At 31.6% G+C, this 9,507-nt stretch overlaps 1 long non-coding RNA gene across 1 annotated transcript; it reads right to left on the bottom strand.

Annotated features, from left to right (window-relative positions):
* Positions 1 to 1,581: 1,581 nt before the first annotated feature.
* Positions 1,582 to 6,648, bottom strand: LOC114074781. Its single transcript, XR_003575061.1, has 2 exons — positions 6,462 to 6,648; positions 1,582 to 1,864 (listed from the first exon to the last, which is right to left on the bottom strand). It is a non-coding gene; the product is annotated as an uncharacterized LOC114074781 (long non-coding RNA).
* Between the last annotated feature and the right edge of the window lie 2,859 nt (positions 6,649 to 9,507).

Here is a 9,507-nt window from a genome sequence, read left to right as displayed (position 1 = left end):
TCAAATTGTTAGGAATAATACTACAATATTGATATTAGATTGGAATTATAAAGTAGTAAAGAACTAATCACAAATGCTGTGTCGTGGCAAGCCACTGCTTTGAATGCAATTTCGGCTTGACTCCGACGCAAATCATTATCGCCGGTCGCTCTCAAGGTTCCATAACTGCTCTCAAACACGTGCACTCGTTGCTAAGAGTTTGGAGGTTGCCCAAAACCAAATTTCCAAAAATATCCAAAGAATATGATGAAAGGAGGGAATTTTTTTTTCTCTTTTTCTTTGTGGTTGATGTTGTATTTTTAATGCTTACAAATTTTCGTTCTTATATAGATATTTCAAGAGGAGGAGTCTCAAATAGAAGAGTTTATTTTGTTTTTTTTTTTCATTTTAAGAAACATATTGTCAAGATTAATGGCATTAAAGACCATTACTTCACTTTTACAGAAACCTCTTGGTTGTTTATTGGAATGGATACGTATTCTCTTTTAGGACGTATTGTTGTTATATCTTTGCATTAGACTTAATTAACATAGTTAGAATGAACTCAACTATAGTATTAACTCAATAAATACATCTTTGTATATATTTTGTATCTCGTAGATAATTTTGATTCTGTAAAAACCATCATAAATGTGGATCAAACAAAACATTAGTGAAAACTCATAATTCATCTAACATCATAAGTAAAAAATATTTAAAAAGAAATAAAGAGAGATTTATGAAAAAGATGAAGTATCCATTAGTTTGTCCAATAGTCTCTATAAGTCTTTTTAAGTTTATATGTCACAACTTTATGAATGCACTCTCATCAACTTCTTCATCAGTAAAATTTAACTGATCTAGACACTTACAACGCCCTTTTAAATTTACCTACTTAAACCTAACATTTTGCATACGAAAATTTGAGAATACATCGATGTCAATTGGTAATGGAATGTGAGAATTTTGCAGCATCATTTCTGATTTTCTAATCCATGGCGTCGCGCTGAAATTGCCAACACCATATCTTCTTTAACTATCTTTATTTTTAAAGAAAGGTTTTGATTGTTATTTTAGAGGATCTAAATCACTTGGTAAATTATGATCCATTTTTTTCTTCTTCAAATAGACATACCTTGCATTAATGAGTAGTTTTTAAATTCATAAAAAAAATTAATTTGATCAAATACGAATTGAATGAATCAAGACTATTCAAGTCGAATGAGGTAAAAAGGAATATGCAATTTCTTGTTCATTGTTATTTTCTCATAAAAGTCATGATATATAAATTATATTCACTTTCTTTAAATAACATTTCTTTTTATAATATTAGTGTTTTGCTATGAAGTTGTTCATTTTTTCCAAGTTGAATTCGAATATTTTACTCAGTTTTAAAGAAAGATCTTTCCAAACTTTTTTTCCTAAAAACAGAAATGAATCAACAACGTGACAAAACATTATTGAAACATTATTGATGTTGGCCTCCTGCTCCAAGTCTGGAGGAATATCTATTCATTTTTCCTAACTCACCACACTCATAGTAGGAATAGGAACCACCATGTACAAACAAAAATACCAATACATTAAATGGTCACCGTAACCTGAAAACCTCTAATAGCAACCTTTATAAGTCTTGACCCAAGTTGTAGAAACTTTGTCCAAGATTACATCCCTGAGACACTTACATAACTGCATGAACATGTATACTAAAGCGAGGATGAATACCCCTCCTTAAGGATCCCCCTCCAGATGAGGTACAACTAAAATAACAACAAGGGCAAGACTTTTTGTCTTCCAACTCCCTAAATTCCATGCGGCGCATAAGCTCCATGACCACCTTTGACTGCTTTTTGAAAAGAAGCTTTAGACAAGGTTGTTTGATAAGCTGCTTCAACGGATATAATAAGTCAAACTTCTCATGAATTGAAAATTCTTAGTCTCATCTGGTAAAATCACCAAAGCATGGTGAAATAAAGCATGAAATATTTCCAAAAATCGATCTGAAATACCATCTTAAGTCAAGTTCTCAAACTTAAGTACAGGGAATGAACATGTTGTTCTAGTATCGACATCGGACTGCCACCACTTCCAAGATAGGCCCCACATGTGCAAAGTAGTGTAGTCCACTCTTTCGGACTCCACCAACTCCACATTTTATAACATCTCATGACAACTCACAACAAACAGTTTAAAGTTAAACTTCAGTAAATCTTGTGTCTGTACATCTATCTATTTTGCGATAAATACTACATAGAAGGTAAGAGATGACCCCAAAGGCACTTGATCTATCTTTATTCTCGTCTGATTAATTAATTTCTACATAAGATCTATCAGACTACGGAATGAATGATTTTATCAACAAATAATCATTTTTTTTTCAATTTCTGACGAATTTTACCAATTAATCAACTCTGATCGAACTAATCAAACCCCAAAAGAAATTATAAAAATTTGTTAGGTTCAAGGAGACAAAATTTGTTTGTACTAAATCTTATTTATGGAAAATAAACTCCGACAACAAAATAAATATGATGAAACAAGAATATTTTATTAATTAATGGTTTGGGTACAATTATATCCCTCTCAAGATTCTTCTAACGGATAATTTGCACCTTAAATGAATTTTATTTGATATCCATGTAAATAGGTTTGTATGGATCTTTTTTTTAATGTATTTGGTGATCAAGAAGAGTCCACCCACATCTTGATATCTTTATAAATATTTCATGAATTTATGAAATTTTCAAGATCCCTCTCTGTGGGATATATTACACTTTATATAGTGTAAGCTAGGAGTAGTTTTCAAGAAGGCCTAATTGAAATTTGACTCATAGTAGAGTCCCACACAAATTTGATGTCTATGAATGTCGAGTTTTTTGATCTAGAATCAACAAAGATCGCACAAACAACGAACCCAATAATATCTCCAAACATATTTTGAAAGTAGTTTTTGTTTGATATGTAGCCAAAAGATGGGAAATAGAGGGAAAGAGAGGAATTTGAGAAGTTGAGAACTTGAACAGTTAGGAACTTGAAAAGTCCTGTTATGATTTAATGAAAAGTGCCCTCATAAGTGGTGGAAAGGAAAATATGAGAGTTTAAAGTCAAAGGCAAAAGTCAAGCAAACATCATGGAGAAGATGGAAGATGCAGATGACTTGTGTGCAATGACCTCGAAGTGTAACATGGTCGGAAATCACAAGGAGTGGTTTCTCGACTCAGGTGCCACTAGACGTATTTGCTCTGCAAAAGAAGCCTTTGCAACGTACACTCCTGCTGAGTAGGATGAAGATTTGTTCATGGGAAACATAGTAATAGCAAGGATTGCAGGAACTGGGAAATTAATGTTGAAGATGACATCCGGCAAGGTGTTGACTTTGAACAATGTTCTGCATGTCCCTACTATTAGAATGAATTAAGTTTATGTTGCAATACTCGTTAAGAATGGGTTTAAGTGTGTCCTAGTTAGTGATAAAGCTCTAACAAGTAAGAATGAAATGTTCATAGGAAAGGGCTACCTTAATGAGGGTCTTTTCAAACTGAATGTAATTGTTGTTGATAGTATTGATAAAAATTCTGCTTCTGATTTTAAATATGATAAATCGAAATGCGAAATCTGTGTGCAAAGTAAGTTTGTTAAAAATTCTTATAAGTCTATTGAAAGAAATTCTAAAACTTTAGACTTAATTCACACAGATATATATGCGATATAAAGTCAACACCATCTCGTGGTGGGAAAAAGTATTTTATAACTTTTATTGATGACTGCACTTAATTTTGTTATGTATATTTGCTTATTAGTAAGGATGAAGCAATTGATGCATTTAAGCAGTACAAAAATGAAGTGGAGAACCTATTGAATCAAAATATAAAAATGACTCGTAGTGATAGGGGTGGAGAATATGAATATCCTTTTGCAGAGATATATTTGGAATATGGTCTTATTCATCAAACTACTGCACCTTATACACCACAGTCAAATGGTTTGGAAGAACGGAAGAACAGAACATTAATGGAAATGATGAATGCCTTAATGATTAATTCTGGCTCACCACGAAACCTTTTGGGGAAAGCTATCCTTATAGGTAATAAAATACTCAATAGAGTACCCCATCGAAAAACACAATCAAAACATTAAAATATTTCAATGTGTGGGGTATTTAACAAAGGCAGAGGTTCCTTTACCAAAGAGGGTAAAAATTTTGACCCAAAACACTAGATTGTGTCTTTATTGGGTATGCTTTGGACAGTAAAGCCTGTCGATTTTTATTTCACAAATCTTATAAGGGAAAATGGTCTGATATACCCCTCAATTTTGTCATTTGGAGCTGATATACCCCTTGTTATGAAAGTGGCTCATATATACCCCTACTTATAATCAAATGACTCACATGTACCCTTTTTCTCTAACGGAAATGAAAAAAAAAAGATAATTTTAAGCTAACTTTTTACTATTTTTTTCTACAATATATAATCCCATATGAGTAAATTTAATCTTCGTCAAACATATTTTTTTTTGTTTCAATGACTAATTTAGAATTATTATTTTGATAATCAAATTTATTTATGTTTCACTAATATTCTTGTAAAACTTATTGTAGATGACCAAATTTTTTCTTCGAATATAAAAATCAAATTACAATATAGAGAAAAAAATAGTTTGAATTTTTTTTCAAAAAAAAAAAGGAATGAAAGAAAAAAATAAAATAAGAATAAGAAACTCAAATAATTATAATAAAAGAAGTCAAAAAATAATTTATGTATTAAGAAAATTAAAATATACCTTGAACTTTGATAGAAGAATCATATATACCCCTAAATAATTTTTTTAAAATATTAAAAGTAATAAATATAAATTTAAAACTAATTTTTTCAACCTCCGTTAAATGAAGGGTATATGAGAGTCATTTTGTAACAGTAGGGGTATATGTGAGCCATTTGTATAACGGTAAGGGCATATATGAGCTACTTTCATAACAAGGGGTATATCAGCTCCAAATGACAAAGTTGCACAAAATTATCATCTCGAGAAAATGGTCACATTCTCTTTCATCATTAGCTAAAGGGAATATGAAGAATTCTTACCTTAACTATATTTCCATCTTAAGTATTGGCGTATCTGCATTCTATAAGCAAGACTATTTAAGATAGAAAATTGTGTTGCAAGTTAAGGAAAATGAGTCTTTAATTGACAAGAAGTAAATTTCAAAGAATTTACTATTTTGTATGGTCATAGTAATTTCACAATATCTTTATATCTATAAATATTGAAAAGTGCAAAGATATGTAGTTGAGATGCTTCCTCATAAATATACGAACAACGTATTGGGATAACTCAAAAGATAAAAACATTTCAATTTATTGATGACAAAGAATGGGAGAAAAAAGGAAGAACTCCTAGATTAGAAAAATGGAATATAGGAATGATAATTGAGAGTTCTTTAAGTTAAAACCTTATTGGAAATGTCAAGAAAAAGAAATGTTTACTAACCTTTAAAATGAATTTAAGAAAATATTGATAGATAAACTAGCATTCCAAATAGCTATCCTAGTGTCCTTCACGACTTTCTTTCTCATAGCTACCACTTCATCAAGTTCATCACTCGTTATCACATAACTGGTTAATTCATCACAAAGTTACTTAGCTAAAATGCCAAACTTCACCGTGTTTGACCCTTTTGAAAAGAGAGATTTCAACCCGTAGAACCAATCTATGCATGATTAGTAAAGAAAAAAATTCCATTTAAATGGGCTGGAAAGTTGTACATACGCATTACTATATCATTGAGTTGTTAGGATCATAGTTTTAGCTTAATAGCAAAAGAATGATTTGTTTTTTTTTGTAAAACTACAAAGTATAACTTCATTGAGTAGGGAGTGTATCAATTCCACTTCCTTCAGAAATATGTCAAATATATCGAGAGACAAATCAATCAATAAGTTATTTTCAATGATGCTGAAAATATTGTGGCGAACTGGCGATACATCCTTATTTTTGTGGACAAAATTTTGATGATCACCTTAACTTTTTGTAAGGCAATTTGTCAAGATTTATGATCAATTTATTGAACATCACTCTCTGTCAAGATTTATGATCAATTTTTTGAAAATCACCATCACTTATGCTAATGAAGTCTTGCTCAATATCATATTGCAGTAGTAAAAACATATTAATGTACAGTTGAGTCTAAGAGGGTCTAAACAGTATTGTGTGCAATAGACCCGCAGCTCACAAAACAACACTCGATTCATACCACATAATCGAAATTCACCCATTTCTCAAAATTTCCCAATTTCTTTATCCTTATTAGAGGATTAATCAAAGGGGGCATGCTAATTTGTAAATAAATCACTTCCATCAACAAAAAACTCAATTTCAATCACATAATAAAACACCCATTACGAATTTTCAGCTCATTTTCTGCAAAGATCTGTACTCCGAACAAACATTATACAATTAAAAGAGAGGAGGAGAGTACTAACTGACGAAAAGGGTTCTTGAAAGAGTCCATTTTTTAGCATGACCCACAATGGAAAATGGCAACCAATGAGTTGGGATGAAGGAATGAAGCAGTGATACGGTAGCAATACCTTCGATGTTCGACATATGTTATGCAGTAAACCCATTTTCCATCCTTAAATTTTGCTGATTTATTCAAAAAAACATCAACTTTTTTAGATCCTTTTTTCTGGGAGAATTTGAATCCTAACAGAAAAATGGCTAAAGTGTGGTAAATGGCAATACAAAGGTTGTCAATCAGGTATTGTGGACTCAGATTAATCACGAATTTGAGCTGTGAAAATAGTTTTCGATATAAATATTAAATAAATATACGACTTACAATAGACTCTTGCTTTTGAATTTATTGAATTCGAATAGTGTACCGGATTGTCATATTATAAAAATAGTTGAGTAATTAGTAAATATCAAACATGGAATATCACAAGAGTTGAATATACGTACATCTTGCCATTATCTCGTAAAGGTAAAAATTATTTTTGAAAGACTCTTGGCTCAAGTAAAAAAAAATGTAAGTAACAAGGAAACGATGCAAAATCTATCGGAAGGGTCCAGAGACAACAACATTGTAATACGATAATCAATGAACAATTTACTGGGATAGAGTATTAAAAATAAGATTAAACATTGGTATATATACAATGACAAACACCAACCATTGTAAGCAAGATATCCATATTTACCACTTATTAACCTGATATCCTAATATGTATCCTCCCTAGTTTTGTATACAAAGTCATGTCCTCGGTAATATGAAGTTGCATTAAACTCTGTTTTATCACCTCACTCCAATAGTTCTTTTGTCTACCTCTGTCTTGCTTTGCACCCTCTATAGCCAACCGCTCTCACCTCATGATCGATACGTCCTCTACACATCTTATCTTTGCATTACCAAACTATCTTAGTTTTTACAAGATAATAATATTAAATATGGGAAAAAAGCACAAATATAGAAGCAACACACCATTGTTATATCAACAAGATGGATCATCTCCATCGACAGAGATAGTTCTCATAATTAAATGAAATGTGACATCTTTATTGTGACATCTTATATGAATGAACAATGTTAATTATACTAATTGAGGTCAATCTCACTATATTAAGTTTAACTTCATCAAATTTTGTGTATCTCCAAACTTTTTGGAGATAAATACTATTTAGAAGGTAAGAGATACACACTCGATCTATCTTTACTCTCGTCTGCTTAATTAATTTCATCAAACGATTTATTTGACTATTGAGTGAAGAATTTGATCCATAAACATTCAATCTTTTTACAACGTTGAATGGATTTTGACCAATTCTTCAACTCTGATCCAACCTATTAAACCCCAAAATAAAATATAAATTTTATTTAGGGTTCTAGGAGACAATTTATTTGCAATAAATTTTATGTATAAAGAAACAATAATATTTTATTAATTAATAGTTTTTTAAAGATGAATTTTCTGTCTTTCTTGATTCTTATGTTGGATAATTTGCATCTAAAATGGATTTTATTTAATCTTCATGTAAAGAGGATTTTGTGGACTTTCATGAACTATTTTGTTGTCACGAATAGTCCGCCCACATCTTGATCTTTTTATAAAATGTTCCATGATTTTATGAAATTTCCGAGATCCCTCTCTAACGAATATAGTACCGTTTATATGATGTGAGCTATGATTAATCTTCAAGAATTCTAACTGAAGTTGGATTCATCTGATAGAGTCCTACACAATTTGAATGTCTAGAAATGTCGAGTCTCTGTCTCATGAAGAAACTGATTTCTTTTTTAAATAACCTTTCTGGGCACATAGTTCACTTAACTCTCTTATTGGTTGGAGTTTTATTGTTTGAGGTGTAACCAACGGTTCTACAAGAGGTCTTATGTTATGAAATATATGAAGTATCTTTGTCAAAACTAGAATCAACAAAGGTCGCACTAACAACATCTCGATGAACCTTTGAAAAGTAGTTTCAGCTTCCCATTCAAATGTGGACAGAAGATCAAAATTCTAAAATTCTCAATAGTACATCTCTGCAGATTTGGCGAGGCATTAAAAAAGTGTTTGTGCGTGCCAGTCTTAACTGCAGATTGAGAATATCAGTCATTGTTTATAGAAGCAAACGTCAAATCAATAATTAGTCATGGAGTCAATTCAAATATTTGAAATAAAAATGTGTTGTAACAACGTAATCTAGCAGTGCATCTGCCAGAATTACTAGTATTGATATCATCGTGAAATCTCAGGTAGCATGTATAATCCTTGAGTTAGAGCTTCAACAAGCACTGAAGGATCATGGAACTTGTAAGCAGAAGGAATTCAATGTACCAGACATTAACTATCTTCTTAGCATTCACAAGGCATAGGTGCATCAACAAAATCAATGTGAAATCCAAACCTTTTCAGAAATGATAAAGTTTCTACTTCCCCACAGGAGTTGAGGCACTAATAGGTGCCAACCTCAGCTCGTGCGGACAAAGTAGCAGCTTTATCATTAATGAAAGGGATTGGGGTGGAAATTGTTTTTATTGATGCACCTATGCAAAGTCACTTCATCATGAATGCTAATAAGCTAGTCAATGTATGACACTAATAAATCACTACTACATTACAAGTTTCACGACCCTTCGCTGTTTATTAAAGCACTACCTCATGGATCTTACATTCTACCTGAGATTCCACAATTCTATTAGCACTTGGAATTTCTTGGAGATGTACTGCTAGATTTATGTTGTTAAAACACATCTCTATTTCAAATATTCGAGACTGATTCCAAGACATAGTACTTATTTGAGGTCTACTTTTGTAAATAATGAATGCTCTACTCAATCTGAAGTTAAGGATAGTATGCTTGAGCACATTTTTCATACGTCGCGCTAGATCTGCAAAGGCAGATATGTTGTACTATCGACAAATATGAGAAATTGGATCTCGTGTCCACATATGGATGGGAGAGTGAAACAACTTTCCCAAATGTGCTTGGAGGTGTTATTGAGTACCTTGCTAGAGTAGATCTTTG

This window comes from Solanum pennellii, chromosome 1, assembly GCF_001406875.1.
Source record: "Solanum pennellii chromosome 1, SPENNV200".
Taxonomy (NCBI): Eukaryota; Viridiplantae; Streptophyta; class Magnoliopsida; order Solanales; family Solanaceae; genus Solanum; species Solanum pennellii.
This window is presented reverse-complemented; position numbering and strand designations above follow the sequence as displayed.